The 18713-nt window shown below is 45.5% G+C and overlaps 1 protein-coding gene across 1 annotated transcript in view; it reads right to left on the bottom strand.

Annotated features, from left to right (window-relative positions):
- LOC126152088 (glypican-5-like) overlaps window positions 1-18713 on the bottom strand; it is a 1110366-nt gene that overhangs the window by 152799 nt on the left and 938854 nt on the right. The gene's annotated exons all lie outside the window — the stretch shown is intronic.

Genomic DNA, 18713 nt, shown 5'->3' with positions numbered 1-18713 from the left:
GATGTCTTGAATTCAAAACCATATTCCAAGAGTTTCATTCGAAGACTTGATTGCAACTCGGAGTTGCAGTTAAGTAATCCAGGAATATATGTATAACAGTATCGTTTATTTTTGAGAGACACATATTGGGGATGAAGATAACAGTGTGGAATGTCGAAACTGATAGTCAAAATAAAATAAAATAACACCTCAGTTACACGGCTGTTAGTGAATTTGTTTGATAATTACATGAGCAGCTCATGCCCCGTGTCCATTGCGGACCAACAGGGCCTTAAAGTTGTTATTTCTTCTCCTTGAACTTTAATTTCAACAAGAAGATAATAATTCCAATTCCAAAGAAAGCAGGTGTTGAAAATTACCGAACTATCAGTTTAATAAGTCACAGCTGCAAAATACTAACGCGAATTCTTTACAGACGAATGAAAAAACTAGTAGAAGCAGACCTCGGGAAAGATCAGTTTGGGTTCCGCAGAAATATTGGAACACATGAGGCAATACTGACCCTACGACTTATCTTAGAAGATAGATTAAGGAAAGGCAAACCTACGTTTCTAGCATTTGTAGACTTAGAGAAAGCTTTTGACAATGTCGAATAGAATACTCTCTTTCAAATTCTAAAGGTGGCAGGGGTAAAATACAGGGAGCGAAAGGCTATTTACAATTTGTACAGAAACCAGATGGCAGTTATAACAGTCGAGGGGCATGAAAGGGAAGCAGTGGTTGGGAAGGGAGTGAGACAGGGTTGTAGCCTGTCCCCAGTGTTATTCAATCTGTATACTGAGCAAGCAATAAAGGCAGCAAAAGAAAAGTTCGGAGTAGGTATTAAAATCCATGGAGAAGAAATAAAAACTTTGAGGTTCGCCGATGACATTGTAATTCTGTCAGAGACAGCCAAAGACTTGGAAGCGCAGATGAACGGAATGGACAGTGTCTTGAAAGGAGGATATAAGATGAACATCAACAAAAGCAAAACGAGGATAATGGAATGTAGTCGAATTAAGTCTGGTGATGGTGAGGGAATTAGATTAGGAAATGAGACACTTAAAGTAGTAAAGGACTTTTGCTATTTGGGGAGCAAAATAACTGATGATGGTCGAAGTAGAGAGGATATAAGATGTAGACTGGCAATGGCTAGGAAAGCGTTTCTGAAGGAGATAATGTGTTAACATCGAGTATAGATTTAAGTGTCAGGAAGTCGTTTCTGAAAGTATTTGTATGGGGTGTAGCCATGTATGGAAGTGAAACATGGACGATAAATAGTTTGGACAAGAAGCTTTCGAAATGTGGTGCTACAGAAGAATGTTGAAGATTAGATGGGTAGATCACGTAACTAATGAGGAGGTATTGTATAGAATTGGGGAGAAGAGGAGCTTGTGTCACAACTTGACTAGAAGAAGGGATCGATTGGCTGGACATGTTCTGAGGCATCAAGGAATCACCAATTTAGTATTTGAGGGCAGCATGGAGGGTAAAAATCGTAGAGGGAGAACAAGAGATGGATACACTAAGCAGATTCAGAAGGATGTAGGTTGCAGTAGGTACTGGGAGATGAAGAAATTTGCACAGGATAGAGTAGCATGGAGAGCTGCATCAAACCAGTCTCAGGAGTGAAGACTACAACAACAACAACAACAACAACGAACTTTAATTCGCTTCCCACATTTGTCAAATCAATAGAGCGACCACATTGTCAACGCAGCCCGCGCCATATTGATTACACGACTGGGAAACTCACATCTGGTGACGTACGAACCGGGACGTTCTCGGAGTGGTGCTCGAGCCTAATTGAAGCAGGCAGAGCAGCGGTGCCGCGTTATGAGGCCAGCACGGCTCTAGATGGCGCCACCTGCTGCCACTCCTACCTCTTACCCTCTACCCCTACCCCTACCCCTACCCCTACCCCTACCCTTTCGCCTGCACCTCCACTGAGCCCCCCCTCACCCCCTCCTACGTCTGCGCGCTTTTAATGAATTTTCCACGCCCCGTCACCACCTGCTGCTACGGCCTCGCTGAGGTGCAGCCCTGCACGAGAGAACGCGCGGCTGCCTTTACGTTACGCGACTTAAGGCAGATTGCCGCTAACCGTATTTATACTGAGCCGCAGGGGACCCACATAGAGAGCGCAAGAACAGCACACCACGCCGCTTGGTGTAGGGACGTACAGGGTTATTCGTAAAGTGCCTCCGACATTTCAGGAGGCGACTGGTGCGAAAACTCCTCTAAAGAGCCAAAGAAACTGGTACACCGCAAGCACGCATAAATGCCAGAAGTTTAGAGGAGAAATTTCTCAACCATTCCTTATAAAAACAGGCTTAAGACAAAGTGACTGTTACCACTATTACTATTCAACTGTGCCCTGGAATACATAATGAGAGAATGGTACAAGGACAACCCAAAGAACATAAAAGTTGGAGGTGTTAAAAGTAATATTAGTCTGAAGTGCTTGGGATCTGCTGATGACCTTGCTCTCCTAGCTAACAATACTCAATAAACCAGGCATCGAGTTAAACAAGAGACTTACGCAAATGAAACCATCTTCGAAACTACTAATACAGCAGAAACTGACAAAATACTAAAGATGGAAAGAAGAATAATTAGGACGTGCACAAATAAACATTATCAAGTAAATGCGCTTTCGAGAACAGCTTCAAATGAAACAGTGTACAAGAAAACAGAACCAGTAGTGAGCACGATCAGGAAGAAGCATATCTCATTCTTTGGGCACCTGATGTGAATCCAAGAAAACAGAATCAGTAAGGGAGCAATAGAAAAATTGTGGAATAGTAAGAGCAGCATCATATTAAGGAAGATATAAGGGTTCTCCAAATTACAGTAGATGACTTAAAAATACAAAACAATGAAAACCAAAATACGCAAGTCTCACAAACCAGGCCACGAAGCTCAATAAAATGGCTACAAGGAAAGTGACCTCAGACGAAGAAAGAAAGAAAATAAGTGAAAGAATGAAGAAGTACTGGGCAGATAGAAGAGCAAAACACCCTTCATGTAATACAGACATCAATAAAAGTTTTGCATCACCTCCATTCCGGGAGTTCCGGAACCTGTACAGAAAACTGGAATAGAGATCAACATAAACATCATTACCGCCATTTTTATTGCTCATGAAAACCACACAATGCATGTCGTACCATCAGATTGCTGTACACACTGGTACCTCTAATACCCAGTAGCACGTCCTCTTACATTGGTGCATGCCTGTATTCGTCGTGACCTACTACCCACAAGTTCATTAAGGCACTGTTGGTCCAGATTGTCCCACTCCTCAACGGCGATTCGGCGTAGATCCCTCATTGTTAGTGGGTCATGTTGTCCATAAACAGCCCTCTTCAATATATCCCAGGCATGTTGGATAGGGCTCATGTCTGGAGAACATGCTGGCCAATCTAGTCGAGCGATGTCGTTATCCTGAAGGAAGTCATTCACAAGATTTGCACGATGGGGGCGCGAATTGTCGTCCATGAAGACGAAAACCTCGCCAATATGCTGCCGATATGGTTGCACTATCGGTCGGAGGATGGCATTCACGTATTGTACACCCGTTACGGCGCCTTCCATGACGACCAGCGGCGTACGTCGGCCCCACATAATGCCACCCCAAAACAGCACGGAACCTGCACCTTGTTGCACTCGCTGGACAGTGTGTCCAAGGCGTTCAGCCCGACCGGGTTCCCTCCAAACACGTCTCCGTCGATTGTCTGGTTGAAGGCATATGCGACACTCATCAGTGAAGAGAACGTGATGCCAATCCTGAGCGGCCCATTCCGGCATGTTGTTGGGCCCATCTGTACCGCACAGCATGGTGTCGTGGTTGCAAAGATGGATCTCGCCATGGACGTACGGACTGAAATTGCGCATCATGCAGCCTATTGCGCACAGTTTGAGTCGTAACACGGCATTCTGTTGCTGCACGAAAAGCATTATTCGACATGGTGGCGTTGCTGTCAGGGTTCCTCCGAGCCATAATCTGTAGGTAGCGGTCATCCACTGCAATAGTAGCCCTTGGGCGGCCTGAGCAATCCATGTAATCGACAGTTCCTGTCTCTCTGTATCTCCTCCATGTCTGAACAACATCGCTGTTGTTCGAGACGCCTGGACACTTCCTTTGTTGAGAGCCCTTCCTGACACAAAGTAACAGTGCGGACGCGATCGAACTGCGGTATTGACCGTCTAGGCATGGTTGAACTACAGACAACACGAGCCGTGTACCTCCTTCCTGGTGGAATGACTGGAACTGGTTGGCTATCGGACCCCCTCAGTCTAATAGACGCTGCTCATGCATGGTTGGTTCAAATGGCTCTGAGCACTATGGGACTCAACTGCTGTGGTCATAAGTCCCCTAGAACTTAGAACTACTTAAACCTAACTAACCTAAGGACATCACACACATCCATGCCCGAGGCAGGATTCGAACCTGCGACCGTAGCGGTCGTGCGGTTCCAGACTGTAGCGCCTTTAACATGCATGGTTGCTTATATCTTTGGGCTGCTTTAGTGATATCTCTGAACAGTCAAAGGGACTGTGTCTGTGATATAGTACCCACAGTCAACATCTATCATCAGGAGTTTTGGGAACCGGGATGACGCAAACCTTTTTGATGTGTGTAATATATTATACCTAATAATCCGAGTATAGCCACTGCACTGCTGATTGTGTTATTGAATTTTTATTGAACTGTATTGTATTACTGAATAACATCAAGCGCCGGCCGGAGTGGCCGTGCGGTTCTAGGCGCTGCAGTCCGGAACCGAGCGACCGCTACGGTCGCAGGTTCGAATCCTGCCTCGGGCATGGATGTGTGTGATGTCCTTAGATTAGTTAGGTTTAATTAGTTCTAAGTTCTAGGCGACTGATGACCTCAGAAGTTAAGTCGCATAGTGCTCAGAACCATTTGAACCAATAACATCAAGCTGTATAAACCTTTGTATAATTGACTGGAGTGATCCAATGAAAAAAAATGAAATGATCGTTACGTATTCATGGCCCGGAGGCCCCATCAGGGGAAGTTCGACCGCCAGTTTGCAAATCATATTTCAGGTAATACCCGCTGGGCGACTTGCGCGTCGGTGACGATGAAATGATGATGAGGACGACACAACATCCAGTCCATGAGTGAAGAAAATCTCAAACCCGCTCGTGAATCGAACCCGGGCCCTCTGCATGGTAGGCAAGCGCGTTACCACTCAGCTAAGCAGGCGGACAGAGTGGTCAAATGAAGGTCATATAACAAAAAATAAATAAATAAATAAATAATAACAAAATGAGAAAAGTGCATTTATATACCACAACTAATGGTAACGGTGTATATTTACGAGCACAGGAGAGCGCACTGGAAAATCGCAAATGGCTGAAATTAGCTTATAGTTTTATAAATAACAGTGGCTTTATAACAGCCAGGGTAGAAAATGGAAATGTCTTTCAAAATTTCTGTTACTTATGAAGCCTTCGAGCCACTCACGTATCTGAAAACTTATTCCGTACGCTCTTACCTTTGTTAAATCTACTAAATCTGCGTGTTGCTCTTCATTCATGATTCAGAGGATATCGTGCAAGAAAAGGCCTTCACACGGTGATGAAGTCGTTTGGGTCTGAGAGGCATAACATGTAAATCCGACTTGAGGAAATACAGATGAATGGAAAAAGAGAGAGCAAAAGAGACGGAAATATTTTAAACAATCGTTTATTTTTTCCACGGTGAATTATTTCAATTCTCATTACGGCCGTACCTAAGCCAAAAGCTATTGCTTTGCTTACGCTATTCTCTTCGCTGGCTACGTTCGGCATGTATACATAGAAAATTTCTACCCAGTCTTGGACTTGTCTAAGAAAAAATCGTGTTCTCTGTCCCGGAACTGTGCAGTTAACTCTACGAGAGCGGAAAGTTTTTACGTTACTGCACCGCAACATTGGGTGATGAGAGGCAGCTGTTGCCCCTGAGTAATGCAGCAGGGACCTGCTCGCAGTACGGCGAGGTCGGTTTGTTGCACAGAAACGGCAACTCTCAACTGAGCACCGCGTCACTCAGCGCTTGAGAGGTCGTTCTGGCAGCAAGCAAACATCCTGCAAACGGGCTCTTCAAATTTACTGCGACCAGTTCCTTCTCCGAAAGAAAATAATAAAAAAAGAAAGCGAGAGAGAGAGAAAGCGAGAGAGAGAGAGAGGAGCAATTTTAATTAAAACCGACACCAGCTCGGTGCACTCTGCTGTCTCCCTGAGCCACGGCACCCTTTCCCAAAGGAGGACCGACTGTGTGCGAACGCGGCGCGCCTTTATTCGCAGCGTGGCGACACGGGCAGGAGCACACTTTAATTAATTCTTATTCTGTCGTGCTGTCCAGCCTCAACTGGTTAGCTGGTAACCCTGGATACGCTTCAGCCCACCGCCGTCCATTCTTTGTTAATTCCTTTTTTTATTTGTTTTACGCGATTCTCCGCGCTGGTCTCTCAAGAACTTCCACTCTCCACCTCCCAACCGATGACTGATGAATGAGTAACATGGCCAACCCGTCATACGTGTCTGTTAAATCGAGGAGCGAATGGCCAAATATTGTTGTCGTTGGGAGCAATATCGTAGTCCTTCAGAGGCAATACGACATGGCTCGTCGAGAGCCGCAACCACTAGATTGCTTTCACACAGGTTTAACTTCGTTGCTGTACAGCAATGTGGACAAATGCACCACATCAGCTTTCGTTCCACTTTAATTTGTTTATAACATTTTCATATTTTTGGGCTCCAGTCATGTGATTATGTTTGAATGATACTTCAACCATTTAACTGCACGAACTTCTTCGTTTTCTGTTACTACCAAGATTTTGGTCTTAAGTCATTATCAAATACTACACTAAAAAAGTTTTGTACAAATGCTTAGAAAATAAGAAGAACCACAAATTAACATCAGTATCCATTCCAGTGTCAGATTAAAAATTATCGAAATAATAATACCTACATGTCGGCTACAATTAGATTTTGTTAAGCGAAGTCAGTGCCAAAATCTATTAAACTGGGTGTCCCAGCATCTAGCTAAGTACAAAATCACAAAAACATATAGCAGAAAGGTAGCAACCATGTTTTCCAACCGTAGATCGTCTGAACCACAGAATGAACATCAATACAGTCGTAACATGCGCAGTAAACATGGTCTGAAAATATACTATGGAAGTTACTGGTTGGCTGGTGGTCAAAAATGAACAGCGTAGCTTGTAAGTCTACGTTGTAAATTTCATGACTACTCAAAGATTATAGGTCCCCCCTCACTCTCCACCCGCCCCCGCCACAAACCCCTTTCACATATATAAAAACATCAGATCATTACATGAATTGTGCATTTAATATTTCATATTTTATGCACTATACCTCTTCTACAACATATAATGTATTAATGGCAAACTTTCGTAATTTTGTGTACCACCGTACACTATTGATCAAAAGTATCCAGACACCTAGCTGAAAATGACTTACAAGTTCGTGGTTCCCTCCATCGGTAATGCTGTATTTCAATGTGGTGGTGGTCCACCCTTAGCCTTGATGACAGCTTCCACTCTCGCAGGCATACGTTCAATCAGGTGCTGGAAGGTTTCTTGGGGAATGGCAGCCCATTCTTCACGGGATACTGCACAGAGGAGAGGTATCGATGCCGGTCGGTGAGTCCTGGCACGGAGTCGGCGATCCAAAACATCCCAAAGGTGTTATATAGGATTCAGGTCAGGACTCTGTGCAGGCCAGTCCATTACAGGGATGATATTGTCGTGTAAACACTCCGCCACGGGATGAGAATTATGAATAGGTGCTCGATCGTATTGGAAGATACAATCGCCATCCCCGAAATGCTCTTCAACGGTGGGAAGGAAGAAGGTGGTTAAAACATCATGCTGTGATAGTGCCACGCAAAACAACAAGGGGTGGAAGCCCCCTTCATAAAAACACGACCACACCGTAACACCATCGCCTCCGAATTTTACTGTTGGCACTACGCATGGTGGCAGATGACGTTCACCGGGCATTCGCCATGCCCACAGCCTGCCATCGGATCACCACACTGTGTACCGTGATCCGTCACTCCACACAACGTTTTTCCGCTGTTCAATCGTCCAATGTTTACGCTCCTTACACGAAGCATGGCGGTCGTTTGGCATTTTTCGGTGTGGCTTATGAGCAGCCGCTTCACCATGAAATCCAAGTTTTCTCACCTGCCACCTAACTGTCACAGTATTTACAGTGGATCCTGATGCAGTTGGGAATTCCTGTGAGATGGTCTGGATAGATGTCTGCCTATTACACATTACGACCCTTTTCAACTGTCGGCGATCTCTGTCAGTCAACAGACGAGGTCGGCCTGTACGCTTTTGTGCTGTACGTGTCCCTTCACGTTTCCACTTCACTAGATCATCGGAAACAGTGAACCTATGGATGTTTAGAAGTGTGGAAATCTCGCGTACAGACGTATTACACAAGTGACACCCAATCACTTGACCACGTTCGAAGTTCCAGTGTTCCGCAGAGAACCCCATTCTGCTCTCTCACGATGTCTAGTGACTATTGAGGTCGCTGATATGGAGTATCTGGCAGTAGGTGGCAGCACAATGCACGTAATGAAAAACGTATGTTTTTGGGGGTGTCCGGATAATTTTGATCACATAGTGTGTATGTATGACACACAGACCCACTTTGCCGGCCGGAGTGGCCTTGCTGTTCTAGGCCCTTCAATCTGGAACCGCGCGACCACTACGGTCGCAGGTTCGAATCCTGCCTTGGACATGGATGTGTGCAATGTCCTTAGTTAGGTTTAAGTAGTTCTAAGTTCTAGGGGACTGATGACCTCAGCTGTTGAGTCCCTTAGTGCTCAGAGCCATTTGAATTTGATTTTGAACAGAGCCACTTTATAATAAGATTCGAAGTTTGGTTGTGTCCTTTCGCTGTTATAATTATTCTACTCTCCTCTGATGTGTGAGTGTTTCTCATTTAAACCAGTATATCACGCAGGACCCTCTGTCTGAGTGATGTCGTATAATCATGCTATAAGCATATTGTTTACATCTTGCATTCACAGATGGCACTATTCTTCCAAAGGCGTATTTACAGATGTATTGAAGTGTAATACTGTTCTTCTAAAAATGTATGAATGCGTTTCAATTTTATGCAACTTAAACTTAGAGTCTACGCCGTTCATCTTTGACCACCAGTCAAGCAGTAACTTCCATAGTATATTTTTAGACAATGTACACTGCACATATAACTACCGTATTGTTGTTCATTCTATGGTTCAATTGTTCTATGGGTGGAAAACATGTTTGCTACCTGTTTGCCACACATTTTTGTGAGATTTTGTACTTATTAGCATGTTGCGACACCCAGTTCAATACATCATACGATGACTTCACTTAATAAGACCTAATTATACCCAAAATGCAAGTAGTATTATTTCGATAATTTTTAATCTGACATTGGAATGGCATAATGATGTTAAAGCTCGGTCCTTCGTAGTTTCTATATATTTGTACAAAACTTTTTTCAGTGTTATACCTGATGATGACTTAAGGCCGAAACCATCATTGTAATATAAAAAAAAGAAGTTCGCACGGTGAAATGGCGGAAATATCATTAGACATTTGATTTGTTTGACCGAGGACGCAAAAAATATCTGTTAACTCAGTAATTATCGGTTACAACGCCATTTCAGTAGATCTGGTCGATGGCGCACATCATGTTGTAACCACCGTATGCAATGTTACACAGTATCAGGACAAAAGTATACGAACACCCCTTTGTGGCTGACCACTAGATGTCACGAGAGGCGGAACCACCAGTATAAAAGGAAGCGTGGACGAGCAGTAACAGCAGAAAGGGGTCAGGAGAGCACAGTGACTTCGAACCTGGTATAGTCATTGGATGTCACCTGGGTAACAAATACGTCAGGGACCTTCCAACTGTTCTATTGCTGTGCAAGTCGACTGTTGCTGGTGTGACTCTGAAGTGGAAACGCGAAGGGACATTCACAGCTAAAACAAGTCCAGACAGACCTCATGTACTGACGGGCCAGCACTATCGAGCATAGTGAGGGTGACTGTAAAAAACCGCGTGAAATCTACGGAAGGAATCACACGTGATTTATGAAGTGCAGCAGTCCAATGCCTGTGCGTAGAGAGTTAAAAAGAGTGGGGTGTAATGGTCGAGGAGCGCCTCATAGGTGATACATTCTGTCGCCAGTGCAAAGAGACGCTTGAGGTGGTGTAAAGGACGACGCCGCAGGTCAGTGGATGACTGTAAACAAGTGGTGAATCTCGCTATATCCTATGGAAATCCGATGGAATAGTTTCTGTTTGGCGAAAGCCAAGGAGGACGCTAACAGCCATCATGTGCAGTGCCAACACTGAAGTACGTAGGAGGCGGTGTTACGGTATTGGAGTGTGGGCTGACCCCATGCTAAGCTTCAGAAAATGCTAAATGCGGAAGGATATAAACACATTTTATGCTATTGTGTATTGTGTGCAGTAGAGGATCAGCTGGGAGTCGACGATTGTTTGCCTCTGCAGGATAATACACTCTCTCAAAGTGCAACACTTATGAGACAGTGGCTTGTGTACAATAACAGTTCTCAAATGGTCTGGCCTCGGCAGTGCCCTGACATAAACCCAGTGGAGATGAGTCAGAACGTCAGCTTCGTTCCGGTTCCCAGCTACCAACATCAGTACCTTCTCTAGGTTCTGCTCTTGAGTAAGAACGGGCTGCCATTCTCTTAGATATTCAGACACGTCACTGGAAGTGTTCCCAGCAGAGTTCAAGTCGTCATAAAGGCGAAGAGCGACAATATAACACATTTATGTCCACTAATAGCTGTCCGGATTCGTTTGATCTGATAGTGTATATCACCATACGGCGATGACAATCTATGTATTGCTTCCTATCCCTTGTTGAAAGAAACAGTAGTAGCCTTCGGAGTTTTTGTTGCCACTCCAATTTCAGACATCCAGACCACGGGCTTTGTCGCCGTGTAGCATGCTCTGCAGGGATGTATTTGTGTGTTCTCTACAGAGAACACGTGAAAAGAAAGACTGGCGCTAATCATTTAGAGAAACTCATCGGTAGCCCAAATTGCAAACTTGAAGACATTCCGAGTGGACACGAGCGGACCACTCGGTGCGGTATGTGGCGGAGGAATTGGCACACACGTTTGCGCCAAGTTTCCCCGCAGGAGCAACGCCTGCCCCCCGCTTATTTTGGTCTGTGCGGGAGCGAGAGGCGTTCCACGTCGCTGCGTCGTAAATACCATCGCGGCTAACTCCGGAGGAATCCCTCTGCGTCTGCGTTGCGAATGAGGCTTCCATAAGCACACGACACGACGAGCGCAAAAATCCGCACTTTCTTTGTGCCGTCGCATAGCAACCCGAGAATACCAGTGAACGGGCCTACACAGTCGTACAGCGAAGGAGAGCAACGGGGAACACAAGGCAAACGAAAGACAGCCTGTAAGTGTACTCTGCCGACAGACAGGGCGGCAGTAAAAATAGCGACTCGGGAATACCACACACAGTCCGTCATCTCCACGCCAGACTGCCTGCCGCCGCAACGCTGAAGCGAGCGCGGTCTCGTGCTTTAAGTGATACTGACTTGGAAGACCATTCACAACAGGGGTAGTTGGATCCCTGTCGTTGTCAGTTCAACATGGACTCACGGGGATAAACTGCTTCTTCGAATAATCACTATTCTAACACTGAATGAGAAACCTGACACGACCATAATTACACTACTGGCCATTAAAATTGCTACACCAAGAAGATATGCAGATGATAAACGGGTATTCATTGGACAAATATATTATACTAGAACTGACATATGTATACATTTTCACGCAATTTGGGTGCATAGATCCTGAGAAATCAGTACCCAGAAGAACCACCTCTGGCCATAATAACGGCCTTGACACGCCTGAGCATTGAGTCAAACAGAGCTTGGATGGCGTGTACAAGTACTGCTGCCCATGCAGCATCAACACGATACCACAGTTCATCAAGAGTAGTGACTAGCGTATTGTGACGAGCCAGTTGCTCGGCCAATATTGATAAAACGTTGTCAATTGGTGAGAGATCTGGCGAATGTGCTGGCCAGGGCAGCAGTCGAACATTTTCTGTATCTAGAAAGGCCCGTACAGGGACTGCAACATGCGGTCGTGCATTATCCTGCTGAAATGTAGGGTTTCGCCTGGATCGAATGAAAAGTAGAGCCAAGGGTCGTAACACATCTGAAATGTAACGTCCACTGTTCAAAGTGCCGTTAATGCGAACAAGAGGTGATCGAGACGTGTAACCAATGGCACCCCATACCATCAGGCCGGGTGATACGCCAGTATGGCGATGACAAATACATGCTTCCAATGTGCGTTCACTGCGATGTCGCCAAACACGGATGCGACCATCATGATGCCGTAAACAGAACCTGGATTCATCAGAAAAAATGACGTTTTGCGATTCGTGCATCCAGGTTCGTCGTTGAGTACACCATCGCAGGCGCTCCTGCCTGTGATGCAGCGTCAAGGGTAACCGCAGCCATGATCTCCGAACTGATAGTCCATGCTGCTGCAAACGTCGACGAACTGTTCGTGCAGATGGTTGTTATCTTGCGAACGTCTCCATCTGTTGACTCAGGGATCGAGACGTGGCTGCACGATCCGTTACAGCCATTCGGATAAGATGCCTGTCATCTCGACTGCTAGTGATACGAGGCCGTTGGGATGCAGCACGGCGTTCCGTATTACCCTCCTGAACCCACCGATTCCATATTCTGCTAACAGTCATTGTATCTCGACCAACGCGAGCAGCAATGTCGCGATAGGCTACAATCCGACCTTTATCAAAGTCGGAAGCGTGATGGTACGCATTTCTCCTCCTTACACGAGGCATCACAACAATGTTTCCCCAAGCAACGCCGGTCAACTGCTGTATGTGTATGAGAAATCGGTTGGAAACTTTCCTCGTGTCAGCACGTTGTAGGTGTTGCCACCGGCGCCAACCTTGTGTGAATGCTGTGAAAAGCTAATTATTTGCATATCAAATCGGTTAAATTTCGCGTCTGCAGCACGTCATCTTCGTGGTGTAGCAATTTTAATGGCCAGTAGTGTATGTGCTGAAGTACACAGAACGCGTTTCGTTATAAAATATCAATCTTCTTGAGCGTTTCAAGGAATCGATAAAACGTTTTTGTCAAAAAGACACAGGGGCTCGTAATTTCAACTTATAGTTGATGCTATTGGCTCTTGTTTCAATATACATACACTCATGTCCAAAATTAAAGTAACGAAACGCTTTTCCCCCAGTCCTATGCCTCATTCAGGATATAATCATACAAACTGTCAATAGATGTCCGTACGGTCGTGTTCTGCGCGAAAGATGGAATTCCGGTCAACGGACAACCACGACGATGACGACGTCAGGGCACGTAACAAACGGGATAGTGTTTGCCGGGTAATCCCACAATCACAATCGCTGGGTACACAGTCACAAGCGATACAGTACGGAAGAGAGAAGACGCATACCAGTCTCTCTGTGGTGGAGGGCCATAGGAAAAATGAAAGCAGGAAAGTAGCAAACTGATGTATCCCGACGGCTTAATGAGAATCGTTCTGTTGTTTGTCGGATCTGGCGACAGTTTATAGAGACCGAAACTATATCCCGAACACCAGGACACGGCCGACCACGTGTGACCTCAGAAAGAGAGTACCTTTATTTGACTGTAAGGGCACGACGGTACCACCTTAGTACTGCATGTCAACTGGCATCTGACCTCGCAGCATCGACTGAACGTGTTGTATCGATGCAAAGCATGTACAGAAGGGGTCAGCAGAATGGCCTTTATTGTCAGCGACATACTGTATGTCTACCTCTGACGGGTCTTCACAGAAGGGAACGTCTAGAGTGGAATCGTTAACATGCCAGTTGGACAGTCGAAGGGTCGACCAATTTTCTTTTCACAGGTGAGTCCCGATTTGATCTGGAGAGTGATTCTCGACAGATTCGCATCTGGAGGGAACGGTGAAACGATTTCGGCACCGAAACATTGTGGAAGAAACCTGCAGAGAGTAGGATCTCTAATGATGGGGCCGTGGATTATGTTGACCACTCGAATACCGCTTCATGAAAGTGTACAAGTCAATCGGCAAGGTGTTACTGCTGTCAGGTACCGTGAAGAGATTTTGGTACCTCAATTGCTGCTATTGTGAGGTGCTGTGAATCCAGACTTCTCACTGATGGACGATAATGCTCGACATCATAGAGATCAGGTGTTTGATGTTTTCTTGCAAGTGGAAGATACTGCACGCATCGCGTGACCTGCTCGCTCTCCATATTTGAACCCCATAGAGCGTGTCTGGGATGCATTGGGGAGGCGGCCTGAATCACGTTAGCATCCACCAATCAAAGACTCGCGAGCAGCTGTGCAGGAAAAATGGGCGATATTGCCTCAACATAAGACTGATGATGTCATCCACAGCATGTCCCGCCGTTGTCAGGCATATGTTGGAGCCAGATGTGATCACACCGCATACTGAGCACGTTAACCAGTTGTCGGAATGTGTATGTAAACCACGTAAGTTGGAAAAAACGCAGAACATTTTTGTCTACCGTTGTGTGTATTGCAGTTGTTTATGTTCTGTATTCTTTACATTGTTTCTACTTTACATCACTTGTTTATATTGTTATGTGGCAAAATAAACTCAAAATTTCCGTTTGTTTCCTTAATTTTGGGCACCATTGTATTAAGGTAAGTATTATTGTTTTAATAGAATGTTGTAATTTATTTTAGTAAATGCTACCAGAGTATGCTTTTGCCATGTAATCACTGTCAAACGTGCTTCTCATGCCGAGCTGCATCTTTATACAAAGCAAATACGACGGAATTTCAAAAAGTCCGCTATACATTATTGTGGCAGGAGTTACGTGGCAATCTTCTCTGAAACTGGCCCCCGACATATTTTAGAATCTTTTTACTCATTTCTCTTGATGAAATGGTTACTGACGGTGCAGATAAGATGTACTGTCAATTTCATTGATTTCTGCTCACTTCTCTTTTTTAGTACGGCGGAAGGACTGCACAGTTGAGAGTCTAAGGCAGGCATGACGAGGGATGGATAAGAATCTAGTTAAGAGGAGTTGGCCACCAAATACGAGGCGAAGTCGCAGCCACAGGTAGATGAAGACGCATTCAGTTTCTTAATTCCACGCTCTCCTGTCCGGATTTGGGACGGTCGCCTTCCGTCGAAAAGATATAGTATTTTTCTTATGTGAATGCGTGGTGTCCGAAAGAACAGACACCACGCGGAATACGCAGTTGTTATGCATTACATGAAAATTGAAGGTGGAGAGAAGAACAAAATGAAGACAAACGGAGGGGGTCACTTGTGTCAGCTGCATCGGATCCCGGGTCCGAATCCCTGTCCGGTAGTTATTTACACTCGTCGCCGCTGATTCCGTTGACAACAATGATCCCCTCCTTTTCCTTTCCTTTCTTCTCCTCTCCACCTTCAATTTAAATATATAGTATTCTTCGCAGAATCCTTTTAGCAAGATAAGAGGCATGTATCCAGTTGTCGCTTTAAAGAGGGCCGTATGAATTTTCGTTACGACACCTCGAAATATCATGGGATTTAACCTTTCAGAATCCGAATTTTCGTTACAACACCTCGAAATAACGTTCGCTTTAAACTTTCAGAATCCAGCGTTGTGGTTGGTTCTTACTATGTGTTTTTATATAGCACACACTTTCACGGCCGCGCTACGTTCCAGGCTGCCTCTAGGTCCTTTTGAGTATTGTGCCATGCAGGGGGTGAGATTTTCTGCCCTCCTCCCCACTTTAGAGCGCTACTGGTTGAAAACAGTAAAAATCCTCAAGAGCGGGAGATTGTTTAACACCTTTACTTATATTTTATTGGACGGAGGTCGCTATCTTTGTCATTATTGTCCAGCGAATTCCTACTCTGACGAAAAAGCAGCCAAGTTGCCGAGCGTCCTAAAAAGAGGACACTTCTCGTTATCGTTTTGGAGAGTGATGACTTCACGCAAGGCTACGGAAGAGTAATGACAGACGCTGCTGGGCGACTGATGGGACGAGCCTTTCGGTCGTGCAGAAGTATGTTTCCACTCGAGTACTAGGTGCAGAAAAAGATTAGCAGGTCGCTAATGCGCTGCCTTCCGCACGGCGTTGGGAGGCAATTCCTTAGGGACGCGATATTAGTTCATTCCCTTCAGGAGGCAGTTATTTCATTTTAATACTTCGCAACCAGCTTCATTGCTTTCAGTAGGCGCTTTGACGATCTCACTAGCGTTCGATCCTATTTTGCCGTGTTCTTTCTGTAATTCACTAAGCGTGGTTACAGTAACTGGTCGTATTCGTGTGATAGCTGCGTAACTTTGCATTCAACGTGTCCACCCATGTGTGCCAGGCTTACTGTTCACCATTAGAGCCCCTCTGTCCAAGTAGTCAATGTTCAGTTGTTCATATAAGTGGGTATCTCATGTGTCCGACTTCACGACAGTAAATCTGATTGTTGTAGTGCTCTCTTGTTTCTGTTATAGGTTAGATGGTCCTTCCTCTCATAAATATGTCTGTGTGTAGTACCCATATTGTCATGTTTGACTGGGTTACGTCCTTTAGTTTTCATTAAGAAAGATTTTCCCGTTGTGCAACATTATTATTCCTTTAATTAATCTGCATGACCATATGCGGTGCTTTCCTTCTCTGTACGTCACTAGAGACCTGACTTTAGCGTCATAGGCGCATGTAAAATCGACACCCCACAAACACCAAGTATCTTTTAATGATTGGCGCACTAAACTTCAAAATGACACAGAGACGTAGCAGTATTTTTCAGCATTGTAGACAAATCTCTGTAAACAACGGTCGGAAGTCCTACCATTAATTCATCAACGGTAGAAATCCGCTCATTTGTCACAGAGCCATTCGAGAAGCGCTGTGTGAACACCCTCATCGCATTAAAATCTGCGCTTACTGCGAATCGGTTCCTCGTCTGCCTGGACACTGTCGTCTGTGGTGGATGTCGATGACCTTCTTTCCATATCAGTATCACCCAAGTCTGTGTACCGTCGGTCAATTTTTTGGCATCATTTCACTACGGCTGGAGAAGATAATTGTATTTGTTTCATATACTGCAATGCAGAATTTCACGCTGAATGAGCGAGTGCAATTTAGACGTTTCTCCACAAGCAACGCACTGTCCTGCTTACTTCAACTTTGGAGTATACGTTTCCAGCTGCGGTTTCCAGTAGCAGTTCCATTCCACTCGCACACTGAGATGCACCTGTTATCAGTATCACAGCAGAAATGTGTCAGCGGGAAACCCAGAACAGGTCCTCTCTCCCGACAATATGCCACTGTTGCGGAGCAATTTTTTGGCCGACTTTTGAAGTCCCCTCATATCATACACTACTGGCCATTAAAATTGCTACACCACGAAGATGGTGTGCTACAGACGCGAAATATAACCGACAGGAAGAAGATGCTGTGAGATGGAAATGATTAGCTTCTCAGAGCATTCACACAAGGTTGGCGCCGGTGGCGACACCTACAACGTGCTGGCATGAGGAAAGTTTCCAACCGATTTCTCATACACAAACAGCAGTTGACCGGCGTTGCCTGGTGAAACGTTGTTCTGATGCCTCGTGTAAGGAGGAGAAATGCGTACCATCACGCTTCCGACTTTGATAGAGGTCGGATTGTAGCCTATCGCGATTGCGGTTTATCGTATCGCGACATTGCTGCTCGCGTTGGTCGAGATCCAATGACTGTTAGCAGAATATGGAATCGGTGAGTTCAGGAGGGTAATACGCAACGCCGTGCTGGATCCCAACGGCCTCGTATCTCTAGCAATCGAGATGACAGGCATATTATCCCCATGGCTGTAACGGATCGTGCAGCCACGTCTCGATTCCTGTCAACAGATGGGGACGTTTGCAAGACAACAACCATCTGCACGAACAGTTCGACGACGTTTGCAGCAGCATGGACTATCAGCTCGGAGACCATGGCTGCGGTTACCCCTGACGCTGCATCAAAGACAGGAGCGCCTGCAATGGTGTACTCAACGACGAACCTGGATGCACGAATCGGAAAACGTCATTTTTTCGGATGAATCCAGGTTCTGTTTACGGCATCATGATGGTCGCATCCGTGTTTGGCGACATGGCGGTGAACGCACATTGGAACCGTGTATTCGTCATTGCCATACTGGCGTATCACCCGGCGTTATGGTATGGGGTGCTATTGGTTACACATCTCGGTCACCTCTTGTTCGCATTGACGGCACTTTGAACAGTGGACGTTACATTTTAGATGTGTTACGACCCGTGGCTCTACCCTTCATTCTATCCTGGCGAAACCCAACATTTCAGCAGGATACTGCACGACCGCATGCTGCAGTCCCTGTACGGGCATTTCTGGATACAGAAAATGTTCGACTGCTGCCTTGGTCAACACATTCTCCAGATCTCTCACTAATTGAAAACGTCTGGTCAATGGTGGCCGAGCAACTGGCTCGTCACAACACGCCAGTCACTACGCTTGATGAAATGTGGTATCGTGTTGAAGCTGCATGGGCAGCTGTACCTGTACACGCCATCCTAGCTCTGTTTGACTCAATGCCCAGGCGTATCAAGGCCGTTATTACGGCCAGAGGTGGTTCTTCTGGTTACTGA

This window comes from Schistocerca cancellata, chromosome 2 (assembly GCF_023864275.1).
Source record: "Schistocerca cancellata isolate TAMUIC-IGC-003103 chromosome 2, iqSchCanc2.1, whole genome shotgun sequence".
NCBI lineage: Eukaryota > Metazoa > Arthropoda > Insecta > Orthoptera > Acrididae > Schistocerca > Schistocerca cancellata.
The sequence above is the reverse complement of the archived record's forward strand: the minus strand, read 5'-3'. Positions and strand labels throughout refer to the sequence as shown.